Raw genomic sequence first — 26,094 nt, forward strand, 5'->3', positions numbered from 1 at the left:
TCCAACTTTGTGATTGACCATCTTACAAATGAAGTAGCACTAAGGTTTGCTGCATTTATCTTTGTGGTGCCCTAGTTCCCCGCAGTTGAAACAGATCACATAGGTATATGACATCAAGCCAAAATTAACCTGAGGTTTCTAAATCGCCTCCTGCTTCTTCTTCTATTGATTTCTTCCCTGGGACTTGGTTTGCTGCTGGCTACCACCTCTGCCTTCCCCTGTTTCAATAGGACTGCCTCCATCTTGCCCCTTCTGTGGAGGTAGGGGGGGAACCCACTGCTATTGCCCTCCACCATTCCACTGCTGGGGAAAATTGCTGGGGAAAGGCCATGGCGGTGGCGGCCCCTGGAACCCATAGCCAAAGAATGACGGTTGCTGTGGCGGCCCCATCCCAGGTGGCATCTGCATTTGCTCCTGAGTCCAATTGCTCGAGCTCAAGCTCTCCCCCTTCCTCCTTTGCTCTTACTGCGGCCTCGTCCTCGTCATCCGTCCGCCATGACTGCCAGAATGGGGGCTCCCTCAGCTAGATCGGGGTGGCTGGGGGTGGAAAGGGGAACCCTACTTTCTCCCCCTCTCGGGGTAGGATTTATATCCACCCACAACTGACTGTATCTAGCTTCGGCCTCATCACTATGATCATTTGTCAAACTTTTTGGCGAGCTAGCTGTCTTGTCATCCCCATTGCCACTCTAGAGCTTGAAAGATCTCTCTCTCTCTCTCTGCATAAATCTCAAGCAGCCCGAGAGATCCCAGATCAATAGAGAGTCTCCAATCGTAATCACTGGCTCCCCTGATTGCATCACGCGTCCTTTGACGCCAAGCTCTGCATCAACGATATGCTCTCTGGGTCTTGGTGTCTCCAGAACGCTTCCCAATGTAGTCTCATGTCCAGGTTCTGCGATTCCCTCGCTGCAAATGCCCAGGCGATCACCTCCCTTGGCTGGGTGGTACAATTTCAGGCAATCAGCGTCACCTCGAGCTCCGATGCATAGACCAAAATCCGTGTCACTATCTTCTGAACGGAATCCGAGCCTCTCTTTGGGATTCTCATTTTCATCGACAGCTCTCGGACTTCTTCTCTGATCAACCTCTCTTCTCTGTCCCTGCTCAAGTCCCTTTGCTCCATGCTCACATCCATGGTGGAGATGGTATGATGAGCTAGGACCTGGGTGGATTATCATATCACTCTCATCCCATTCCCAACTCAATACAACCCAGAAAATGTAATCCAACACTTCATTGTTCGGCGGTTGTCACCTTCCAAACCCGTGACACCATTGCGTCGTCAGACCGACGCTGTTGCAATTTTTGTCTTCATTGCTCAATTCGACGCAGGCGTTGGTGGTAGATATGGCCATGGATCCACCTCCTCCGAATTCTCCGACTCGCTTGTAGGCAGACGCCCTAAGATGCATTCCCATCTCGCGCTGCGCCTCGGATCCCCACATCTGGCTTCCTGCCTTGCCCAATTGAAGAACACATGTGGTGTTGCAGTTGGGTAAGGAATCCGCCTCTTCTTCTCCCAAGTGCCCTCGAAGTAGATCCCGCGCACCAGGTTGAGGAGTTTAAGATCCGCCCTGACCTGGTAAGCTTGTACTCCTCACAGGTGAAACTCCCTCACTGACGGATCTGGCTCTGTAGCAGCAATTCGATCCATCTCCTTTAGCTCTCGCACACACATGATCCAAGAGGTCACGTCGTCACGGATTCGCATCACCCGCTCCCTCCACCGTCGAGCCCTTGTTGCCCGCAGTATCTCCGGCGACACCGAAGCTATCGACCGAAGAACCTTTGGGAACGACAGGTAGATGGAGGGAAGGGGCATCCGCGCCAACGTCGAGCCTAGAGGGGGTGGCGAGCATGTGGATCTGGTGGTGCGAGGCATGGGGAGGGGCGAAAACTATTGCGGCAGCGGCGGTGGGCGGTGGTGGCGTGGTGTTGGCTAGCGGTGGTACGTGAGGGGCAAGCGCGGTTGCAGGAGCGGTCATTCAAACCAAGCCCTTCCAGGGGCTAACTATGGGGCAGAAGAGATCAGATCGGCATGGTTAGTGCGGCAGTTCCTCATCTTGTCTTCTGACGAGCGAACCAAGCTCAACCGACGATGTTCGATCTCTCCCGTCCCTAATCGCCACCGCCGATCTCCATTGAGTTGGCCGTCATCGCTCGTCTCGGCCAAGAGCTAGGTTGGATTTGCAGTACATATGTGTTCATCACTTCCCCTACTGCTTCTGACGATCGACTTCTGCTTACTATTCGATCCATTATTGCCATAGATACATGGATATCACCAAGGTTCTGCTGGGCGCTCAACACCCCAACAATGGCACACGATCAGTGGCAGAGGCCGACCTCAAGCGCCTTCAGGAGGCCGACATCCCCGGCTTCCTCCTGCGCCTGTTGTCGGAGCTCTCCAGTGATGACAGCCCACCCGAGTCCAGGAGGCTCACCGGCACCATCCTCAAGGACTCGTTGTGCTCCTCTGATGACCGCATCCATCCCATCACTGATCCACTTGTCGAGCGGTGGTTTAGCCTTGATCCGTCCATCCGTTCCAAGATTAGGGAGTCTTCGCTCACAAGGATGCTAGCATCGCAGGTCGCTGACGCCAGGAGTGCCTCGTCGCAGGTCATTGCAAAGCTCGCGCATCGAGGAGTGGCCGGACCTCCTTGGCAGGTTGCTGGGCAATGCAGCACAAAGGCAGGGTGTGGCACCTCCGTCACCGCTCAAGCAGCAGGTGGCCCTGGAGGCGCTGGAGCATGTATTCAAGAATAAGTGCACGTACCTGAAGCGGGACAAGGTGGACAACATTCTCAATGCACTCATTGAGGAGGCGAGCCGCGTGGAGGACAACCTAAGCCACGAAGTCCGTCTCGCGGTAGTTAGAGCTCCGCGTAACATTCTACGGTATGATGCTTAGAGAATTTTTAAAGACGATGATGAGAGAATCCATATAATGGCCGCGGTCCTCAGTGCCGCTAAATCCGAAGAAGTAGAGTTCAGACAGGTGATCTTTGAGTGCCTTGCTGCAATTGCCTCCAAACATCACACCAAATTAGAGCCCTACATGGAAACCATACTTGGACTTACAACCCAAGCTTTTGAAAGGATGTGTGGAATAAGCCGCGCTCAAATCTGTTGAGTTCTGGACCATTGTTTGTGAAGAAGAGATTAGGCGACAAGACAACATGTGCGATGATGATGACGACGACGACAATCTTCTTGATCCTGATTGTGGCTTTATTGGCAAGTGAGGGAGTCCTGGATTAGGGGGTCATGGGACAGCTGGACTATATACATTAGCCGGACTGTTGGACTATGAAGATACAAGATAGAAGACTTCGTCCCGTGTCCGGGTGGGACTCTCCTTTGCGTGGAAGGCAAGCTAGGTGATTCAGATATGTAGATTCCCTTCTCTGTAACTGACCTGATGTAACCGTAGCCCCCTCCGATGTCTATATAAACTGGAGGGTTTAGTCTGTAGGACAACAACAATCATAATCATAGGCAAGCTTCTAGGGTTAGCCTCTACAATCTCGTGGTAGATCAACTCTTGTAATACTCATATCATCAAGATCAATCAAGCAGGAAGTAGGGTATTACCTCCATAGAGAGGGCCCGAACCTGGGTAAACATCATGTCCCAGGCTCCTGTTACCATTAGCCTTAGACGCACAGTTCAGGACCCCCTACCCAAGATCCGCCGGTTTTGACACCGACATTGGTGCTTTCATTAGGATTTCCACTGTGACGTCGAAAATAGGTTCGATAGCTCGCCTTGTTATCAAGGACAACATCACCTCCAGGGGAGCCCTGACCACAGGCCCAACCCTCCGGCTAGGCGGCTTCGTTATGACCGCCTGTTCGGCTGCCGGGCCAACGGTGACTTCTCAGGTCATCGAAAATCGCCTCGACGTCAGCTCGGAATACGCTGAGCAGATGGATCCGCCAGAGTTATCGTCCTTGAATGAGCTCCTGGATTGCATAGCCGCCCTGGTAGTCGCTATGGACTATGATCAGATTGGGCTTAAACCCGATCAGAGAGAGATAGCGGTGGTGAAGGAACAATGCAACAACTCTTCCCCTATATTGAGGATGAACTATGTCTGGATTCCCGAGCTCACTGAGCTGGATACCCGCTCGCAGGAGGACATGTCCCAAACTCCGAACTTAGAATCGGACAGCGGGCCAAAAAAATGGGTAACATCTCGGAACCCGAACTATCTAGTTCGGAAGCTCCTCAAGCTCTGGGTCCCAGATCGGGTCAGGGTTCGGACTTAAATCCACCCACCCACCCAGATATAAGCGATCTTTCCGACATCAGACAACAATCCCAAGAGATAGTACATCACTTTTGGGCCAGATTCCTCCTTGTAATGAACAAGGTTAAGGACTATCGCGATGAAGATGCAATCACATTCTTTCGCAAAAATTGCACGGACAAGGGAATCCTTAACGCCATAAACCGCCGTCAAGTATCACAATTCGCTGACTTGGCAGCCATAGTACAGAAGTACCATGCGATGGAAAGCGCCTGGAAAACTCAGGCATCCTTTTGGGACCCATGGGATCTCACTAAACCCCCTGTCCGAACAAAAAGGGTGCACCCTCGCAGGTCACCCGATCCAATCACGAAGAAATCGAAGCCCACCACACGGCGCGGAACCGTGTTGGAGGGATGGCTCGATAGTCCATGCAAAATACACACCACACCGGATACCGTACCAACGCACAGCCTTAGAGCATGTTGGATACTTCGGCAGGTGGCCAAGAGCGGCGAGGATCTCCCCATTAACAACACCGCAGAGCATCATCCCATTGAAAACAACAATACTACAGTATTGACAGTCTTCAAGACTTTCGCCTCGAATAACAGGCACAAGAGAGCACTCCGCAGCCTCGCCGAAGTCTGCCACGTTGCATCAATAAACCCCTGGAATGACACGGCTATAACTCTCAATGCCAGTGACGAACCTCAGTTCAGAACAGTCCGGACACCAGTGGCTTTGGTCCTTAGTCCAATTGTGGACGGCTTTCGGCTTACCAAAGTGCTCATGGATGGCGGCAGCGGACTAAACCTCATTTACGAGGAAACTCTCAACAAAATGGAAATAGATAGGAGCCGCATTGAGCAAAGCAGCACGACCTTCCGAGGAATTATTCCTAGCCGGGAGGCACGATGTGCAGGAAAAATCACACTCGATGTGGTATTCGGCACGCCGGAGAATTACAGGTCCGAAGAGATAACATTTCAAGTGATCCCTTTTAGTAGTACCACACCCTTTTAGGGCGGGACGCATTTGCGAGCTTCCAAGATATACCCCATTATGGGTACATGAAGCTCAAGATGCCTGGGCGCAATGAAATCATCACCCTTGCCAGTGATCCGGACATAGCACTCCGCGTCGAAAATAAAACTGCTGCCCTAGCCCTCGAGGCATTATCCGAAGCCCTCGCGGCCGAAGAATTAACTGCATTACGCTCCATAGTGGATAGGGACGATGTGATACTCAATAAGTGATCCAAGTCCACCTCCTTCAAACCAGCGGATGAAATAGTCAAATTCCAAGTCCACCCAACGGACTCCACAAAGACAGCATCCATCAGGGCACAGCTAGATGGAGGAACAACCTCACCGCTATGAGGACGCCGTTGAAGACACCGATCCTGATTACTCAACCCCTAGTGGCGTCGGGGATGACACCACTGATGGTGCCGCCGAGGATGCCACCACTAATGATGGCGGCGCACACATAGATGGCAGCCAATCGAAGAAGCAAAGGAAGGACCGGCGTCCGAATGCGCTCCGCACCGTCAAGGAGGAATTCACTCAAGTACAAGGGTAAGGTTCCCGGAGTGTACGACGACTGGGAGGAGTGTCGGAGACAGGTTCACTGTTTCAGCGGTAACAGTTACAAAAGGTACACCACTAGGGCGGAGGCCGAATCTAGATATGCCTGCTATCTAGCGGGAGAGAGGAGGGAGCGTTGGAGGAACCGGATGAGGACCAGTTTGATCGCGATGATGCTCATCGTGATGACCACAACTCTCTTTTATGTGATGGTAGTTTAGATGATCGATATCGACTTGTAATGTGAAGACAAACTCGATACTCGCGGTCTTGAGACTTGTAATGTTTTATCTTTGTTCGGTCTTTTGAATTCGGAGACTAATATGATGAATTGTATACGGAGACTAATCTTCTATTGTATTTGATGAATCAGATGTTGTTGTGTGCTACTGTCTATATTCTGTCCAATAATATATTTTGTAACCTGTGCAAAAATCAGAAAAGGAAAAAAACCAAATATTCATACTAATGGCGCATCAAGGCAGAGTGCGCCATTAGTATGCCAAAGGATACTAATGGCGCATCAAGGCAGAGTGCGCCACTAGTGTGACAAAGCACATGGTTACATATGGCACCCCGGGAGGCATACTAATGGTGCATGGAGTTACATACTAATGGCGCACTGCCAGGTGCGCCATTAGTGTACCAGATACTAATGGCGCACGAGTGGTGCGCCATTAGTAAAAAATTCTAATGGCGTGCTACTAATGGCGCACCGGTAGTGTGCCATTAGTAGGCAAAACCGGTGCGCCATTAGTAGGCCTTTTCCTAGTAGTGGTATGTGAAACTAGGTGGCATAAATTTAGCAACAATGTAATTAGCATAATCACCATACCATGGAGCAGTACTAGAAGCATTAGTGACCGCTAATTTTTCATCAGGGAAGCTATCATCAATAGGTAGTGGGTCATCAAGAACATTCTCTAACCTAGACAAGTTAGATGCAACGGGGTTCTTAGCTCCCTTTCTATCAATAATATGCAAATCAAATTCTTGGAGCAAGAGAACCCATCTAATAAGCCTAGGTTTAGCATCTTTCTTTTCCATAAGATATTTAATAGCAGCATGATCAGTGTGAATAGTTACTTTAGAATCAACAATATAAGGTCTGAACTTATCACATGCAAATACAACTGCTAAGAATTCTTTTTCAGTAGTAGCATAATTTCTCTGGGCAGTATCAAGAGTTTTACTAGCATACTGGATAACATTTAATTTCTTATCAACTCTTTGCCCTAGGACAACACCTATAGCATAATCGCTAGCATAACACATAATTTCAAAGGGTAAATTCCAATCAGGTGGCTGAACAATAGGTGTAGTGATCAAAGCTTTCTTAAGTATTTCAAATGCTTGTACACAATCATCATCAAAGACAAAAGGAATATCTTTTTGCAATAAATTAGTCAGAGGCCTAGAGATTTTGGAAATGTCCTTAATGAACCTCCTATAAAAACCGGCATGACCAAGGAAACTTCTTATACCTTTAGTGTCCTTGGGACATGGCATCTTTTCAATAGCATCAACTTTAGCTTTATCGACTTCAATACCCTTTTCAGAAAATTTAGGCCCCAAGACAATGCCTTCATTAACCATAAAGTGGCACTTTTCCCAATTCAAGACGAGACTAGTGTCTTCACATCTCTGCAAAACTCGATCAAGGTTGCTCAAGCAATCATCAAAAGAGGATCCATAAATGGAGAAGTCATCCATGAATACCTCACAAATCTTTTCACAAAAGTCAGAGAATATAGCTATCATGCATCTTTGAAAGGTAGCAGGTGCATTACATAAACCAAAAGGCCTACGTCTATAAGCAAAAGTACCGAAAGGGCAAGTAAAAGTAGTTTTTGATTGATCATCCGCTAACACAGGTATTTGAGAGAAGCCAGAATAACCATCTACAAAGCAGAAATGTTTATGTTTGGATAGTATTTCTAGAATTTGATCAATAAAAGGTAAAGGGTAAAGATCTTTCTTAGTAGCTTTATTTAATTTACGGAAATCAGTTACCATCCTATAACCTGTAATAATTCTTTGCGGAATCAATTCATCTTTATCATTAGGAACAACAGTAATACCTCCCTTCTTAGGAACGCAATGGACATGACTTACCCAATCACTATCAGCAAGGGGATAAATTATACCTGCCTCAAGGAGCTTTAGTATCTCCTTTCTTACCACTTCTTTCATCTTAGGATTTAACCGTCGTTGATGATCTCTAACTGGTTTGGAACCTTTGTCCAATTTAATTTTATGTTGGCATAGAGTGGGACTAATGCCCTTAAGATCATCCAGAGTATATCCAATAGTAGCACGGTGCTTCTTCAGAGTTTTCAATAATCTTTCCTCTTCATGCTCTGAAAGGTTAGCACTAATAATAACAGTATATATCTTCTTTTCATCAAGATAAGTATATTTAAGATTATCAGGTAAAGGTTTGAGCTCAAACACGGGATCACCCTTGAGTGGAGGGGGATCCCCTAGGATTTCAACATGCAAGTTGTGTTTCAGAATAGGACCCTATTGAAGGAATACTTCATCTATTTCCCTTCTTTCATTCATAAACATGTCATTTTCATGATCTAGCAAATATTGTTCTAACGGATCAGTAGGAGGCACGACAATAGAAGCAAGACCAATAATTTCATCTTTACTAGATGGTTCTTTTTCATGTGGTTGTCTACGAAATTTAGCAAAATTAAACTCATGAGTCATATCATCCAAGCCAATTGTGACAACATCTTTTTTGCAATCAATTCTAGCATTAACAATGTTTAAGAAGGGTCTAACAAATATAATGGGACAAAAGTTATCTTGTGGGGAACCAAGAACGAGAAAATCAGCAGGATATTTAGCTTTCCCACACAAGACTTCAACATCTCTAACAATCCCAATTGGTGAAATAGTATCTCTAATATCAAGCTTAATTGTAACATCAATATCTTCTAACTCAGCGGGTGCAATATCATGCATAATTTCTTGATATAAGGAAATAGGTATTGCACTAGCATTAGCACACATAAGCCATGATAACAGTGACCTCCTATTTTAACAGAAATAACAGGCATGCCTACAATAGGTCTATGTATCTTAGCATCTGGTCTAGCAATATTAGCAGCTTCATCACAGAAGTAAATAACATGCCCATCTATATTATCATCCAAGAGATCTTTAACCATAGCAATACTAGGTTCAACTTTAATTTGCTCAGGAGGTGTATATGTTCTAGTATTACTATTACGAACATAGTAGAAGTTTTAGCATGATCCTTTATTCTAACAGGAAAAGGTGGTTTCTCAACATAAGTAGTAGGAACAATAGGATCATTATAAGTGATAGTATTTTCTTCAACTGTAACAGGTGCAACTACTTTTACTTCAATGGGAGGATTATATTTAAACCACTTCTCCTTAGGGAGATTAACATGAGTAGCAAAATATTCACAGAAAGAAGCTACTATCTCAGAGTCAAGTCCATATTTAGCGCTAAATCCGCGAAAAGCATTGGTATCCATAAAATATTTAACAATATCAAACTTAGTTGTCATACCTGACTCCTTACCATCGCCGGAACCCCAATCTTCAGAGTTGTGTATAATTCTTTCCAATAAATCCCACTTGAATTTAGTAGTCTTCAACATATAAGAACCAGCACAGGAAGTATCGAGCATGGTATGTTCATTGAGAGAAAGCCGAGCATAATTTTTTTGAATAATTATATCTCTTGAGAGCTCATGATTGGGGCATGAATATAACATTGACTTAAGCCCCCCCCCCCAAGCTTGAGCGATGCTTTCTCCTTTGCGAGGCCAGAAATTATATATGTAATTACGATCACGATGAACAAGATGCATAGGATAGAACTTCTGGTGAAATTCCAACTTCAATCGTTCATAATTCCAAGATCCCGTATCATCACATAGCCTATACCATGTCAATGCATCTCCCTTCAAAGATAAAGGAAAGACCTTCCTTTTAACAACATCATCGGGAATACCTGCAAGCTTAAATAATCCACAAACTTCATCCACATAGATAAGGTGTAAATCGGGATGCAATGTTCCATCTCCTGCATAAGGATTAGCTAGCAGTTTCTCTATCATACCCAAAGGAATCTCAAAGTAAACATTTTCAGTAGGTTTAGTAGGTTGAGGAGAAACTCTTTGCTCTACTGGTCGGGGCGAAGATGCCCCGAGCAAGCCCCTCAAAGGATTAGTTTCCATAGTAACAAGTGACAAAAAATTTCAGCACACTATATAAATGTTTCCTTACCAAGTTCCACTCACCAAAGGCGCTTCACACGCCGGCGATGGCGCCAGAAAAGAGTCTTGATGATCTACAAGTATAGGGGATCTATCGTAGTACTTTTGATATTTAAGAGTGTCGAACCCAATGAGGAGCAGAAGGAAACGACAAGCGGTTTTCAGTAAGGTATTCTCTGCAAGCACTAAAATTGTAGGTAACAGATAGTTTTGTGATAAGATAATTCGTAACGGGTAACAAGAAATGAAAGTAAATAAGGTGCAGCCTGGACAATTTCTTATAATGAGAAAATCTGTCCCGAGGACATATGGGAATTATCGTCAAGCTTGTTTCATCACACTCATATGATTCGCGTACGTTACTTTGATAATTTGATATGTGGGTGGACCGGTGCTTGGGTACTGCCCTTTCTTGGACAAGCATCCCACTTATGATTAACCCCTATTGCAAGCATATGCAACTACAAAATATGTATTAAGGTAAACCTAACCATAGCATGAAACTAAATGATCCAAATCAGCCCCTTACGAAGCAACTTATAAACTAGGGTTTAAGCTTCTGTCAGTCTAGCAATGCATCGTCTACTTATTACTTCCCAATGCCTTCCTCTAGGCCAAAATAATGGTGAAGTGTCATGTAATCGACGTTCACATAACACCACTAGAGGAGAGACAACATACATCTCATCAAAATATCGGACGAATACCAAATTCACATGATTACTAATAGCAAGACTTCACCCATGTCCTCGGGAACAAACGTAACTACTCACAAAGCATATTCATGTTCATAATCAGAGGAGTATTAATATGCATTAAGGATCTGAACATATGATCTTCCACCAAGTAAACCAATTAGCATCAACTACAAGGAGTAATCAAGACTACTAGCAACCCACAGGTACCAATTTGTGGTTTTGGATACAAGTTTGGATACAAGAGATGAACTAGAGTTTGAGAGGAGATGGTGCTGGTGAAGATGTTGATGGAGATTGACCCCCTCCCGATGAGAGGATCGTTGGTGATGACGATGGTGATGGTTTCCCCCTCCCGGAGGGTAGTTTCCCTGGTAGAACAGCTCCGCCAGAGCCCTATATTGGTTCCGCCTAGTGGCGGCGGAGTTTCATCCCGTAAGCTTGCTTATGATTTTTTCCAGGGTAAAAGCCTTCATATAGCAAAAGATGAGCACCGGAGGGCCACCAGGGGGCCCACGAGACAGGGGGCGCGCTCAGTAGGGGTGGGCGCGCCCCCCCACCCTCATGGCCAGGGTGTGGGCCCCCTCTGGTACTTTCTTTGCTCAATAATTCTTATTAATTCCAAAAATGACTTTCATGGAGTTTCAGGACTTTTGGAGCTGTGCAGAATAGGTTTCCAATATTTGCTCCTTTTTGAAAGTGCGTTATGTCGACTAGAGGGGGGGGGGTGAATAGGCGATTTTTATGAATTCTTCACTGAGGAATTTGCCGGTGAGGAAATTCCTTAGCGAAGAACTATTAGCAGCGGAATAAGTACTCAAAAGTAAGCATAACAGAATACAAGCATGGTCATCATGATGAAATGAAGACTAGCACAGAGTACAGAAAGCGTAATCACAGGATAACACAAGATGAAGACAAACAGACTGAAGAAATTGAACTGAGGAAATTGAGAAAGTCTTCAGTCAAAGTCTTCAAACACAGATATGAAGAAACACTCAACACAGTAATGAGGAAATGAAAGGGTTGAGGAAATAGAACCAGTTAGGTTGGTGAAGAAAATGATTTGGTAGACCAGTTCCAACTGCTGTCTCAGTTGTACGTCTGGTTGGAGCGGCTGAGTATTTAAACTTGAGGACACGCAGTCCCGGACACCCAGTCTCTGAGCACGCAGCTCAGGACACCCAGTCCTCACCGTATTCTCCTTGAACTAAGATCACGCAGATCTCGTCCAATCACTCGTGGTAAGTCTTCAGGCGACTTCCAAACCTTCACAGACTTGGTCACTCGGCAATCCACAATTCCTCTTGGATGCTCTAGACCTTGACGCCTAACCTTCTGGAAGAAGCACAATCTTCAAAGGTAACAAGCATCGGATCCACACAGGATCAATTTCTTCAGTGATGCTCAATCACTTTGGGTTTGGAGGTGTTTGGGTTTTTCGGATTTTCCTCACTCGATGATTTTCGCTCAAAGTCCTCGGAGGATGGGTTGCTCTCAAATGACAAGTGTCAAGTTCTCTCGGAGCAGCCAACCAGCTAGTGGTTGTAGGGGGCGGCTATTTATAGCCTAGGGAGCAGCCCGACATGATAAGACATAAATGCCCCTCAATGATATGACCGTTAGGTGGATAATATATTTTGGGACAGCTGGCGCGCAGCACAGCAACGGTCGGAAATTTGACTCTCAAATTCCTTGGGGCTATCATGTTCCTCATTGTGTAGGCAATCCGCACTGGCGAATTCCTAACTCCTCAGTCAGAGAAAATTCATCAGCGACCAGAAGAACTTCGTCTCTGTCACTGAAGAAAGTGACTGAACTGTATGAGATTTCCAAAGGCTTCACTCGAAGGGATTGGTAGGTGTAGGATTTTGAGTTGAGCATCACATGGAAATTTTTCCTTAGTATTTCCTCGACCCCCTTTAACAGTACGGCATTTCCTATGACTCAAGAAAGAGAAAAACAAAACTATGAAAATGAAAGTCTTCAAGCTTCATATTCCTCGCATGAATATCAAGTCTTCACGGATACACCAATTTCTTCACTTTCAAAGTCTTCAGAAAGTCTTCAGAATATCAAATTCTTCAGTTGAAGAACTTCATTTTTAGGGGTCGACTTTCTCTTTAAATATCAAACTCCTCATAGACTTATAGACCTGTGTATACTCACAAACACATTAGTCCCTTAACCTATAAGTCTTCAAGACACCAAAATCACTAAGGGGCACTAGATGCACTTACAATCTCCCCCTTTTTGGTGATTGATGACAACATAGGTTAAGTTTTCAACGGGGATAACCATATGAAGTGTATACATTGATATTGAGGAATTTGATTACAAGATATAGTAGAACTCCCCCTGAAGATGTGCATAGTGAGGAATTTGCTTTTGAAGCAATGCACAGTTGAAGAGTTAAATCATGGAGATCTCCCCCTATATCTTGTAATTCATACACGCATTTGATATATAATATGAAGAATTTGAAATGCATGATGCAACAAAAGTATCAGCGCACCATCGGGTTTAAGATTACAACTCGATCCAAATAAAAGTTTCTGAAGAACGAGAGTTGTAACTTAAAAAAATGCCCTTAATATAAACCCGCTTGAAGACTAACTCAGGTTTCTCCCCCTTTGTCATCAAATGACCAAAAGGATTGAAACTGAGGACTAACGCCCCTGAAGAATATCAAGTTGATGGAGGAGCGCCAGCGTTGTTGGGGTTGTTTGTTGTAGCAGGGCCTGCCGCAGTGTCGTCCAAATCTTCATACTCATCAGTCTCGCGTGATGAAGAATAGGAGCTGACCACCAAGGAAGGAACTTTGACCTTCTTGAATTTCTTCGGTGGAGGTGCATACCAGTCAAATTCTTCCTTGAGACCCATTTTCTTCAGATCTGCAGCGCTGTAGACATGAGAGAGAACAGCCCAGGTACGGTTGAAGGTTTCATGGAGGTAGTATTGGTTTTTCTTCACTGCATTGTGTGTTGAGGTCATGTTGTGAAGAATTGAACCAAACTGACGCTTTACCCAGTTATGATTGCGATCAACCTTCTGATGAAGACTAAGGAGTAACTCACAATCAGCCATCAGCCTGGGTGCTGTGTCTTGAGGATTTTGCTTGGCTGATGTATTTGCGGCAGAGTCATGTGTGGCAGAATCGTCATTGGTAGAGTAAGATGCAGCCTTGCGAAATTGACCATCCAATGGACGAATGCCTTCATCGATCACAGCAGCGGCCTTGCCTTTATCATCAGCTGATGAAACTGTCCGTTTGAGGACTTCAATGGGAGGCAAGTAGCTACCGTGGTTCAGAGTGTCAGCTTTCTAATTCAGTGAAGATCTTGCCCTGATGAATCTCATAATCCAAGGAGCATAGGGCTTCAGCTCGAATGGTGACATAGCAATATTGGCCAGAGTCCTCACGAAGAAATCATGGAAGTTGACTGGAACGCCATGAATGATGTTGAAGAGCATATTCTTCATGATGCCAACGACTTCTTCATCATTTGAGTCGTGGCCTTTGATAGGACTCATTTTCTTCGTCAAAATTCGATAGACAGTCCGAGGCACATAGAGTAATTCCTTGACGAGGAATTTGGTTCATGGGGCCTGCCTTGGCTTCAAAGGCTTCATCAATACTTGCATATAGTGATCTGAAAGTTCTGCTTCATTGTAGACACAGCGAGCACCATCAAGTGGAGGATTGAGAGGAAGGACACGAAGCAATTCAGTTGCTGGTGCCTTGTAGTGAGTGTTTTCAGACATCCAGTCCAACACCCATGAGTTCACGTCATCAGCGTCTCCGGTGATGTGCAAAGTTGCATAGAATTGAAGAATGAGTTCTTCATTCCAGTCACAGATATCAATGCAGAAATTCAGAAGTCCTGCGTCGTGAAGAACACTGAGGACTGGCTCAAAGCCGGGCAGAGATTCCATGTCCACATGAGGAATATGTGCATGATCGAAGACTTTGTCTTTGGCGAAAAGCACTGAGGAATAGAAATTGGCTTGGCTGGCAGTCCAGAAACGCCTCTTCCTTATGCGAGCAGAATCATATGGATTATAGTCTATGAAGAATACGTGCTCGGCAAAGAAATCTTCAGCCTTGAACTTTTGTTTGCTTGAGAACGGATCCTTTGGCTTTGGCAGAGGGGTGTCAGTGAGTTGCATTACTACCTCAGGAATCGCGAGCTCAGGTTCTTCAGGCTGAGGAATTTCTTGTTCCTCAATAGGTGCAGTCTGAGGATCAGCAGCAGCAGGTTCATCAGCACTAGTGGCTGGAATTTCTTCATGGACAGATGTCGTGGGATGAGTTTCTTCAGAGCCCATTTGAACTGTTGGTGCAGGGGACTGAGGTATCTGTTGGAGTGGGGTGAAGAGTGGAGAATTTGGATGCTGACTTTCCCAAAAGTCATCGTTCATCACAGGTGTGGTGCAGCCAATATCCACATCTTCATCTTCAATTTCCTCAACACCACCCTCTTCAGCTGTGAACTGTGGCATAGGTGAGGAAATGATTGGCGTTGAAGGGATTGCGTCCACTTCAATTTCTTCATCAATCTGCTCTGACGAAGCAGCATAATGATTTTCTTCATCAGATCCGCTTGGGATCTTATAGTCTTCTCCAAAAGGAACAAGGTCCTTTGATGGCATGGAGGAAATCAGAAAAGCATCAATTGGATTTTCGAGTGAGCTGGTCATTGGCTTCATTTTCTTCGCAGCCAAAGAATTTGACGCAGCTGATGCCTTCCTTTTCTTCACTGCAGCTCGCTCTGCAGCCTTGGTCTTCTTCACATTGAGTGCACATGGAAGAATTGGAGTTGGTGTAGGCGCAGATGGAGGTGAGGAATCTGGTTGGTTTTCTTCAAGCGCAACTGATGCAGTTGCCCTGATCACTTCAGTTTCTTCAGGCGCACCACTAGTGGATGCCCTGGCAATTTCTTCAGCGGCTGGAATTTCTTCACCAGCCCTGGAACGAGCTTGTTCATCAGCAAGCTGAAAGTCATCAGCGGTGCTGGCATGTTCTTCAGCAGGCTGAGTAGAGTCTGCAGCCTGAAGATTTTCTTGTTGCGATGGGGCTGCAACATTCGTGAATTTCTTCGTCAGATTGACGAATCTCACTTTAGCTCCCTGCCAATCAGCATAGTAAGCATCAAAGTCTTTGCTGAGGGCTTGAATTTCAGATTGAGCCTGGAGAAGTTCCTCAGGTGTCATTCTGACAACGTTTTTCTTCAGGAGCTTCTCCTTTCTCTATTGAGATTTCTTGATCTCTCTTGCCTTCTCAAACTTCCATTTCTCTTCAGTGATGAAATGGGACAACATATGATTCTATCCAGGAGTCAGATGAAAATCAGGCATTGGTGTGTTCGGATCCTTGTGCCAGAGATCAATGTAATCGAGGATTTTCCTCGGATCCAACAGTAGTGGCACAGATGTGCCTTTGGCTCTAGCGGCCTTCACCTATCTGTCTCTGATGATTTATGCAAGTTCTTCATCAGACGCTTCATCATTAGAAGGCACATGGAATACAACCTGTTTCTTCTTTGGACTTGGCCGAGGACCTCGTCCAGCTGTTGCTTTGGTCTTGAACAGTGTGGGGCCAGATGATGAAATTGGTGCAGCTGAGGAACTTGCCGAAACACCAGAGGCAATCGAGAAACCAGCAGTCCTTTGACATGTAGCCAGATGCACAGGAGCTGAGGACTTTGAAGGAGCTGTTGAGGACTTTGGTGGAGCTGTGGCAGTGTGAGGAACTGGGCCGTGAGGGCGCTGTTGGTGAAGCACTTGGCTTACGAGCAGGCTTCTTTGGTATGGATTTCCTCGGTTTGACCGAGGCCTCAGCAGCAGTAGCAGTGGCAGAATCCTCATTGAATTTCTTCACTGCCTCCTTGGCCTGTCTTGCCAATTTTGCTTGGCGCTTAGCCCATTCTTCAGGAAAGTCCTCACCACATTTGATGCTTGTGGGGTCAGCTACTTGGCCAGGTGCCAATGGAGCTCTTGGGCATGGAGGATTGAGGGCGAATTTCTTCATGTACTTTGGAGTCACATATCTGTATTCCCTCCATTCCCTTGCCCATCTCCGTTCAATCTTCTGAATGCGCACCTTGCGCTGATTTTTATTTTCTTTGCCAAATTTTGCTTCATCAGGTGTGCAATAGTCAGCATAAATTTCCTCAGGGATTTCAAAAGCAGTCATAACTTCAGGTTTCTTTCCTCCTTTCCGTGGTTTCTTACCGTCTGCCATATTCTTCAGTTGAGGAATTTGAACAATCGAGTTTTCTGAAGAAGTATGAAGTTTTTCTTCGAGGAATGCTGCAAATGAGTTAAGTTGATGAGAACCTAGTGATTCAGCAGCAGACATGAGTACCTGTGAACAGAGTACAGGTGCGAGGAATTTGGAGAGGTCATATGCGTTCTCAGAAGGTTTTTCGAAAAGAACAAGTTTTGAGGAATTTAACCAGACGAGCCTTGAGAAATTTCACTAAGCGTTCTTTGTCTTAGGTTCCAGAGTTGTACAGGTTGAAAATCCACACAATTGAGGAATCTTGAAGAAAAATGATGCTTAGAAAAACTAATCAAGAGCATATAACGTGTGAGGTGTTCATGTGTGTGAAGATTTGAAGAATAAACACCTTTGAAGATTTTCAGGAAAGCTTGAGAATCAAGGCGAGTAATAAAAGTAACTTTTAATTACCCGAAGTGAAGAACACGACGAACTGAGAAGAACAGATGGGAAGTTCGTCAGGTTAGATCTTCCTTGCCCTAACTCGGCGGAGGAAGACAGCTACGGCGGCGGCGGAGTGAAGATTTCCGCGGTCGGCGCGAGTACGACGGCGACGAGGTCGAGGCAGCGAAGCTCTTCCTCACCGGCGACGATGGAGTAGCGGCGGCGCTAGGGTTTGAGGAGCTCGAGCGAGAGAGAGAACGGTCGAGCGGAGTAAATGAAGTGAGGAAAGGGAGAGGGGTATTTATAGACACGGTGAAAAAACTGTTCGCCCGAAGATTTAGGACGAACGTGCCCCTGCCCTTTCTCCTTCACGCGACAGGTGTCACCCACGTACTGTGTAGTGTAGATCGTGTACGATCGTGGGTGAATAGAATAATGCATCGTGGGATGCGGAACAGTTTGTGCGGCAAAACCGAAAATTTGGATAAGATTTGTTTTAAAGTTTCGTTCGCAATTTCTTCAGCTGACAAGGACATAGTGAAGATTTTGAACGAGTTTCAAATAGAACGCACATGAAGAATTTGTGAATAGATTGGGTTGAGTATAGCATAGAGGGGGAAGGGTCCGATCACATTCACTTAGCAGAAGAAGCAACTTGAAGAATTAGCTATAAGTGAATGCTGTAGAGGACATAAACTTATATATATATAGCCAATGAAGAAAAACGAAGGAAACAGTGAAGATTTTGAAAAGTTGAAGAATTTGAAAAACTGAAGAATTTCAAAACTGAGGAAAAACTCAAATTGAAGATTTTCAACTTTTTGTGGTGGCGTGACCCACCGTATAAGAATGATGATTTCAGACACCGCGTACAATTGTCGTAGGGTTCTGAGAATCAAATTCTTCATTAATTTCTTCACACTTAGAGTGTTATTCTTCATTGATTGAAGAAAAACGTTTCTTCATGTGTTGCACATCTAAGTCATCAATTTTGCATAAGTGTTAGGATGTGTGTCCTTTTCAAAGAACATTCGAAGATTCTAAGATATTTAGCTCACACCGCAACTTGCTAAATCTCTTCTCATCCAAGGGCTTAGTGAAGATATCAGCTAGCTGTTCTTCAGTCTTCACGTGCTCGATGGAGATGTCGCCCTTCAACACATGATCACGAAGAAAATGATGACGAATCTGAATGTGCTTAGTCTTCGAGTGCTGAACTGGGTTGTGAGCAATCTTGATGGCACTCTCATTGTCGCAGAGGAGAGGCACATTCTTCACGTTGATGCCATAGTCCTTGAGTGTTTGCTTCATCCAAAGCAGTTGAGCACAGCAAGAGCCAGCAGCAATGTATTCAGCTTCCGTAGTGGACAGTGATACGCAGTTCTGTTTCTTCGAGGACCAACAGACCAAAGATCGTCCGAGGAAATGACAAGTGCCAGAAGTTGACTTGCGGTCCACACGATCACCAGCATAGTCAGAGTCAGAATATCCAATAAGATCAAAAGCAGAGCCCTTGGGGTACCATAATCCTAGTGTTGGTGTGTGAGCTAGATATCGAAGAATATGTTTCACAGCCTTATGGTGTGATTCCTTCGGTGCAGCTTGAAATCGGGCACACATGCAAACACTAAGCATTATATCTGGCCTAGATGCACATAAGTACAGTAAAGAACCAATCATGGAGCGGTATACCTTGTGATCGAAGTCAATACCATTTTCATCAGTGCATAGATGGCCATTTGTGGGCATAGGAATTTTGACGCCTTTGCAATCTTGCATGCCGAATTTCCTCAGTACATCTTTGAGGTATTTCTCCTGAGATATGAATATGCCATTGCGCTGTTGACGAATTTGAAGACCTAAGAAGAATTTCAACTCTCCCATCATAGACATTTGATATTCTTCACTCATCATATATGCAAATTCATCACTATAACGTTGGTTAGTACAGCCAAAGATAATATCATCAACATATATTTGGCACACAAACAGTTCACCATCATAAGATTTAGTAAAGAGAGTAGGGTCAAGTGAACCGGGTGTGAAGCCATTCTTCACGAAGAATTCCTTCAATGTATCATACCACGCCCGAGGGGCTTGCTTGAGGCCATAGAGGGCCTTATTAAGTCTGAAGACTTTGTCAGGATTCTTTGGATCTTCAAAACCTGGGGGTTGAGCAACATATACTTCTTCCTCAAGCTTACCATTGAGGAATGCACTTTTCACATCCATTTGATATAAGATGATATCATGATGGTTAGCATAAGCAAGTAATATGCGAATAGCCTCAAGTCTAGCAACAGGTGCAAAAGTTTCATCGAAATCAATTCCTTCAACCTGTGTGTAGCCTTGAGCTACCAGTCGTGCCTTATTCCTCACCACAAGGCCATTTTCATCTTGCTTGTTGCGGTAGATCCACTTTGTGCCAATGATATTATGCTTGCAAGGATCTGGACGTTTGACCAGTTCCCAGACATTGTTGAGCTCAAACTGATGTAATTCTTCTTGCATAGCCTGAATCCACTCCGGCTCTAGAAATGCTTCATCTACCTTAGTGGGCTCTGTAATAGAGACAAAAGCATAGTGCCCACAAAAGTTAGATAAATGTGAAGCTTTTGAGCGCGTGAGAGGACCTGGCGCTTCAATGTCATCGATGATCTTGTCAACTTGTACTTCTTTTGCAACGCGAGGATGAGCTGGTTGTCGCTGAGGAATTTGGTCAGCATTTTCTTCAGCACCATTTTCTTCAGCATTATCTTCAGGTGCATCATCTCGACGTTCTTCACGTATTGGAACGAATTCTTCAGCAAATTCTTCAGTAGGAATGACATCCTCAGTTGCCTTGAACTTGATAGAATCCTCAGGTGCTGGTTCATCTAACACAGAAGGTAGGTGCTCTCTTTGCGAGCCATTAGTTTCATCGAACCACACATCTACAGTTTCAACAACCTTGTGAAGAGCATTGTTGAAGACTTTGTAGGTGTGCGAGTCCTTTCCGTAACCAAGCATAAAACCTTCATGTGCTTTCGGTGCAAATTTAGAATTGTGGTGAGGATCTCTAATCCAACATTTAGCACCGAAGACTTTGAAATAACTCACATTGGGTTTCTTGTCATTGAGGAGTTCATAGGCCGTCTTCTTGAAGAATTTGTGAAGATATACTCTGTTGATGATGTGGCACGCAGTATCAATTGCATCAATCCAAAAATGATGAGGCGTTTTGTATTCATCAAGCATAGTGCGAGCCATCTCAACAAGAGTTCTGTTCTTGCGCTCCACGACGCCATTCTGCTGAGGAGTATAGGGAGCAGATAACTCATGAGTAATACCAAGTTCATCAAGATAGTCATCAAGACCGGAATTCTTGAACTCAGTTCCATTGTCACTCCTGATGTGCTTGATCTTCACACCAAAGTTGGTTGAAGCCCTCGAAGAGAATCGTTTGAAGACTTCCTGCACTTCATGTTTGTAAGTAACAATGTGTACCCATGTATATCGAGAGTAATCATCAACAATGACAAAACCATATAGAGATGCAGCATTAGTGACTGCTGAGTAATGATTAGGTCCGAAGAGGTCCATGTGAAGCAATTCGAATGGACGAGTAGTGGTCATGATAGTCTTCGCTGGATGCTTGGCCTTGGTCATTTTTCCAGCTTCACAGGCTCCGCATAAGTGATCCTTGAGGAATTTGACATTCTCAATGCCAATGACATGCTTCTTCTTCGCAAGCGTGTGCAAATTCCTCATGCCTGCGTGACCAAGTCGTCGATGCCATAGCCAGCCTTCTGAAGCTTTTGCAAGTAGACACACGGCTGGTTGTGGTCCTGTAGAGAAATCAACAATATACAAGTCTCCTCTCCTAAAGCCTTCGAAGACTTTGGAATTGTCAGCTTCCATAATCACAACACAGCGATACTTGCCAAAGACAACAACCATATCAAGATCACAAAGCATTGAGACTGACATGAGGTTGTATCCTAAGGACTCAACAAGCATGACTTTGTCCATGTGTTTATCCTTAGAGATCGCAACCTTACCAAGACCCAATACCTGACTTTTGCCTTTGTCAGCAAAGATGATGTGCTTCAGATGTGACGGTGATAAGGGAGCATCCATCAAAAGATTCTTGTCACCAGTCATGTGATTTGTACATCCACTATCGAGGACCCACTCAGTGGTTTTGGGTTGATCATCCTGCAGATGAATTAGTGTAACTTACAATCTCATATGCTTCATCAATGAAGAATATGATATCAAGTTCATCAGATGAATTTCATCAAGCAGTAAGCAGATATAGCAGTATGAGGACGTGTGAAATGAAAGTTCATTTCATCATGATTAGCTTGCATCCTTTCAGGCAAATTCGCCAGGTCCCCAGCAAATTCTTCAGACGTTTAAAGCACGTCTGGAGACCTGACCCTGCAGAAGAGATTAGTTCTTTTTCTTCACCACCCACATCTAAAGGGGTGGCAAAGAGTTCATCACTCTGCGAACACCATAAGAGAACGGTGGCATAGAGGCCAAACCATTTCGTTTCACATAAGAGGGGTTAGAGTAAGCATATGAATAAGCAGAGAAATTCTTCGAGGACTTATGAACATAATGATTTGAAGAATAATGTGCATATTCATAGCCCTTAGCTCTACCCTGCGAAACAGATTTGTTAGCACGATGATAATCATATGAGGACTTTGATCCATTTGAGGAATTTGATCCACGTGAGGAATTTGGTCAATATGAAGAGTTTGCTCTGGGGTTCCTATTCTTCACAGGTGGTGTCATGAGGACATTCACCTGAAGACTTTCAACATAACTTTTGGGAACCCAGATTTTCTTCATAGGGGAACCGTTCCTGCAGTTAGTCCCAACATATCTAGCAAATACTTCACCATTCTAATTTTGAACAGTTTATAGTTGGAGTCAAATGACTCATCAGAAGAATGAGAAGATTCACATGTAAAGCCAGATAAGTTAGATGGATCAACTGGAGGTCCCTTTGCAGCAACCCATGAGGTTTTGGGGTACTGCTCAGGCTTCCAATATGTTCCATCAGCATTGAGTTTCCTCTCAAAAGCAATACCCTCTTTCCTAGGGTTTCTGTTGAGGATCTGCTTTTTGAGCACATCATAAAGAATCTGATGCCCTTTGAGGCTTTTGTACATGCCTGTTGTGTACAGTTCATTCAGCCTTGCATCGTCAGTGATACTAGCAATGTCCTTAGATGAGGAATTAGTGATAGCAGAGGCAGGTGAAGAATTTGTAACAGTTGAAGCACTTGAACATTCAGGTGAGCAATTAGGAGATTCACGTTCAATGCACTTTAAGCATGGAGGAACAAATTCTTCCTGAGAAGCGCTGATTTGTTGAGCTAGTAATGAATCGCGCTCCTTCTGAAGATCTTCATAACTCACTCTTAGCTTCTCAAGGTCTTGCTTTCTTTGAAGAAATTCATAAGAAAGTTTCTCATGATCAGATAAGAGAGTGTTATGATGACTTTGAAGGTTATCAAACCTAGACTGAAGTCTCTGAAGATTTTCAGTCAGGGCTTTAGTGCGATCCATTTCTTCACCCAACATATCATCACTTTTTTCTAGCATGTTTTGAACCTTTTCAAAAGCCCTTTGTTGTTTTACAGCAATCTTAGCAAGTTTAGAGTAGCTGGGCTTGAGATTATCATCAGATTCATTTTCACTGGATTCACAGGAGGTGTATTTGAGTACCTTTGCACCTTTTGCCATGAAGCAATAGGTGGGAGCGTAGTCATCATTATCTTCATCAGGCTTGTCGGTGGGGTCAGTTTCTTCAGTGTTGAAGATGGACTTGCTAACGAAAGAAGTAGCGAAGGCCAGACTCACCACACCGGATTCAGATTCTTCAGACTCCTCCTCTTCCTCATTTTCCTGATTCAGCTTCAGAGTCCATTTCCTTGCTAATGAATGCCCGAGCCTTCTTGGAGCTGCTCTTCTTGTGAGATGAAGACTTCGAGGATTTTGATGATGAAGATTTTGACGATTTCTTCTTCTTCTTCGCATCATCAGAACTGTAATCCTTGTATTTCTTCTTCTTCAATTCCTTTTCCCACTGACGACAATCCTGAATATAATGACCAGGTTTCTTGCATTTGTGGCACAGCCTTCTCTTATAGTCACTTGATGAGGAATCACTGCTTCTTGAGGATTTTCCAAAGCGACCACGCCTTGAGAACTTCTGGATTTTCTTCACGAGCAGTGCTAGCTCCTGGCTCAATTCTTCAGGATCACCAAGGCTACTACCAGAATCCTCACATTCAGACTCAGACACAGCCTTGGCCTTCAGGGCACGTGGTTTGCCATAGCACGAACCATAGAGATCTCTCTTTTCAGCAAGCTGGAACTCGTGAGTATTTAGCCTTTTGAGGATATCGGCAGGATCAAGAGACTTGTAGTCAGCCCGTTCTTGTATCATCAGACCCAGAGTATCAAATGAGGAATCAAGTGATCTCAACAGTTTCTTCACCACCTCATGGTCAGTGATGTCAGTGGCACCGAGGGCTTGAAGCTCATTTGAGATGTCAGTGAGGCGATCAAAGGTTTGTTGGACATTCTCATTGTCGAGTCTTTTGAAGCGGTTGAAGAGATTCCGAAGAACATCAACTCGAGAGTCGCGCTGAGTTGAGACTCCTTCATTCACTTTGGACAGCCTATCCCAGATAAGCTTAGCAGTTTCCAAAGCACTCACTCTTCCATACTGTCCTTTACTCAGATGGCCACATATGATATTCTTCGCTTGAGAATCGAGTTGCTTGAATCTCTTCACATCGGTAGCGTTCAGTGAGGGTGTGACAGAGGGAACACCATTTTCCACAACATACCAGAGATCGTTGTCAATTGCCTCGAGATGCATTCGCATCTTGTTTTTCCAGTAGGGGTAGTCCGTCCCATCAAAGGTAGGACACCCAGCCGAGACCTTGATCATACCTGCGGTCGACATAACTGAAACTCCAGGCGGTTAAACCAAAATCACACAGAACAAGGGAGTACCTTGCTCTGATACCAATTGAAAGTGCGTTATGTCGACTAGAGGGGGGTGAATAGGCGATTTTTATGAATTCTTCACTGAGGAATTTGCCGGTGAGGAAATTCCTTAGCGAAGAACTATTAGCAGCGGAATAAGTACTCAGAAGTAAGCATAACAGAATACAAGCATGGTCATCATGATGAAATGAAGACTAGCACAGAGTACAGAAAGCGTAATCACAGGATAACACAAGATGAAGACAAACAGACTGAAGAAATTGAACTGAGGAAATTGAGAAAGTCTTCAGTCAAAGTCTTCAAACACAGATATGAACAAACACTCAACACAGTAATGAGGAAATGAAAGGGTTGAGGAAATAGAACCAGTTAGGTTGGTGAAGACAATGATTTGGTAGACCAGTTCCAACTGCTGTCTCAGTTGTACGTCTGGTTGGAGCGGCTGAGTATTTAAACTCGAGGACACGCAGTCCCGGACACCCAGTCTCTGAGCACGCAGCTCAGGACACCCAGTCCTCACCGTATTCTCCTTGAACTAAGATCACGCAGATCTCGTCCAATCACTCGTGGTAAGTCTTCAGGCGACTTCCAAACCTTCACAGACTTGGTCACTCGGCAATCCACAATTCCTCTTGGATGCTCTAGACCTTGACCCTAACCGTCTGGAAGAAGCACAGTCTTCAAAGGTAACAAGCGTCGGATCCACGCAGGATCAATTTCTTCAGTGATGCTCAATCACTTTGGGTTTGGAGGTGTTTGGGTTTTTCGGATTTTCCTCACTCGATGATTTTCGCTCAAAGTCCTCGGAGGATGGGTTGCTCTCAAATGACAAGTGTCAAGTTCTCTCGGAGCAGCCAACCAGCTAGTGGTTGTAGGGGGCGGCTATTTATAGCCTAGGGAGCAGCCCGACATGATAAGACATAAATGCCCCTCAATGATATGACCGTTAGGTGGATAAGATATTTTGGGACAGCTGGCGCGCAGCACAGCAACGGTCGGAAATTTGACTCTCAAATTCCTCAGGGCTATCATGTTCCTCATTGTGTAGGCAATCCGCACTGGCGAATTCCTAACTCCTCAGTCAGAGCAAATTCATCAGCGACCAGAAGAACTTCGTCTCTGTCACTGAAGAAAGTGACTGAACTGTATGAGATTTCCAAAGGCTTCACTCGAAGGGATTGGTAGGTGTAGGATTTTGAGTTGAGCATCACATGGAAATTTTTCCTTAGTATTTCCTCGACCCCCTTTAACAGTACGGTGTTTCCTATGACTCAAGAAAGAGAAAAACAAAACTATGAAAACGAAAGTCTTCAAGCTTCATATTCCTATCATGAATATCAAGTCTTCACGGATACACCAATTTCTTCACTTTCAAAGTCTTCAAGAAGTCTTCAGAATATCAAAGTCTTCAGTTGAAGAACTTCATTTTTAGGGGTCGACTTTCTCTGTAAATATCAAACTCCTCATAGACTTATAGATCTGTGTATACTCACAAACACATTAGTCCCTTAACCTATAAGTCTTCAATACACCAAAATCACTAAGGGGCACTAGATGCACTTACACTTTTCCAGCCAGAATCCCAGCTGCCGGCATTCTCCGTCT

The 26,094-nt window shown here is 44.6% G+C and overlaps 1 pseudogene; it reads left to right on the plus strand.

Moving 5' to 3' along the window:
- Positions 1-2,277: 2,277 nt before the first annotated feature.
- The window catches only part of LOC123115368 (probable LRR receptor-like serine/threonine-protein kinase MEE39), a 32,692-nt pseudogene continuing 8,875 nt past the window's right edge, over positions 2,278-26,094 (plus strand).

This window comes from Triticum aestivum, chromosome 5B, assembly GCF_018294505.1.
Source record: "Triticum aestivum cultivar Chinese Spring chromosome 5B, IWGSC CS RefSeq v2.1, whole genome shotgun sequence".
Taxonomy (NCBI): Eukaryota; Viridiplantae; Streptophyta; class Magnoliopsida; order Poales; family Poaceae; genus Triticum; species Triticum aestivum.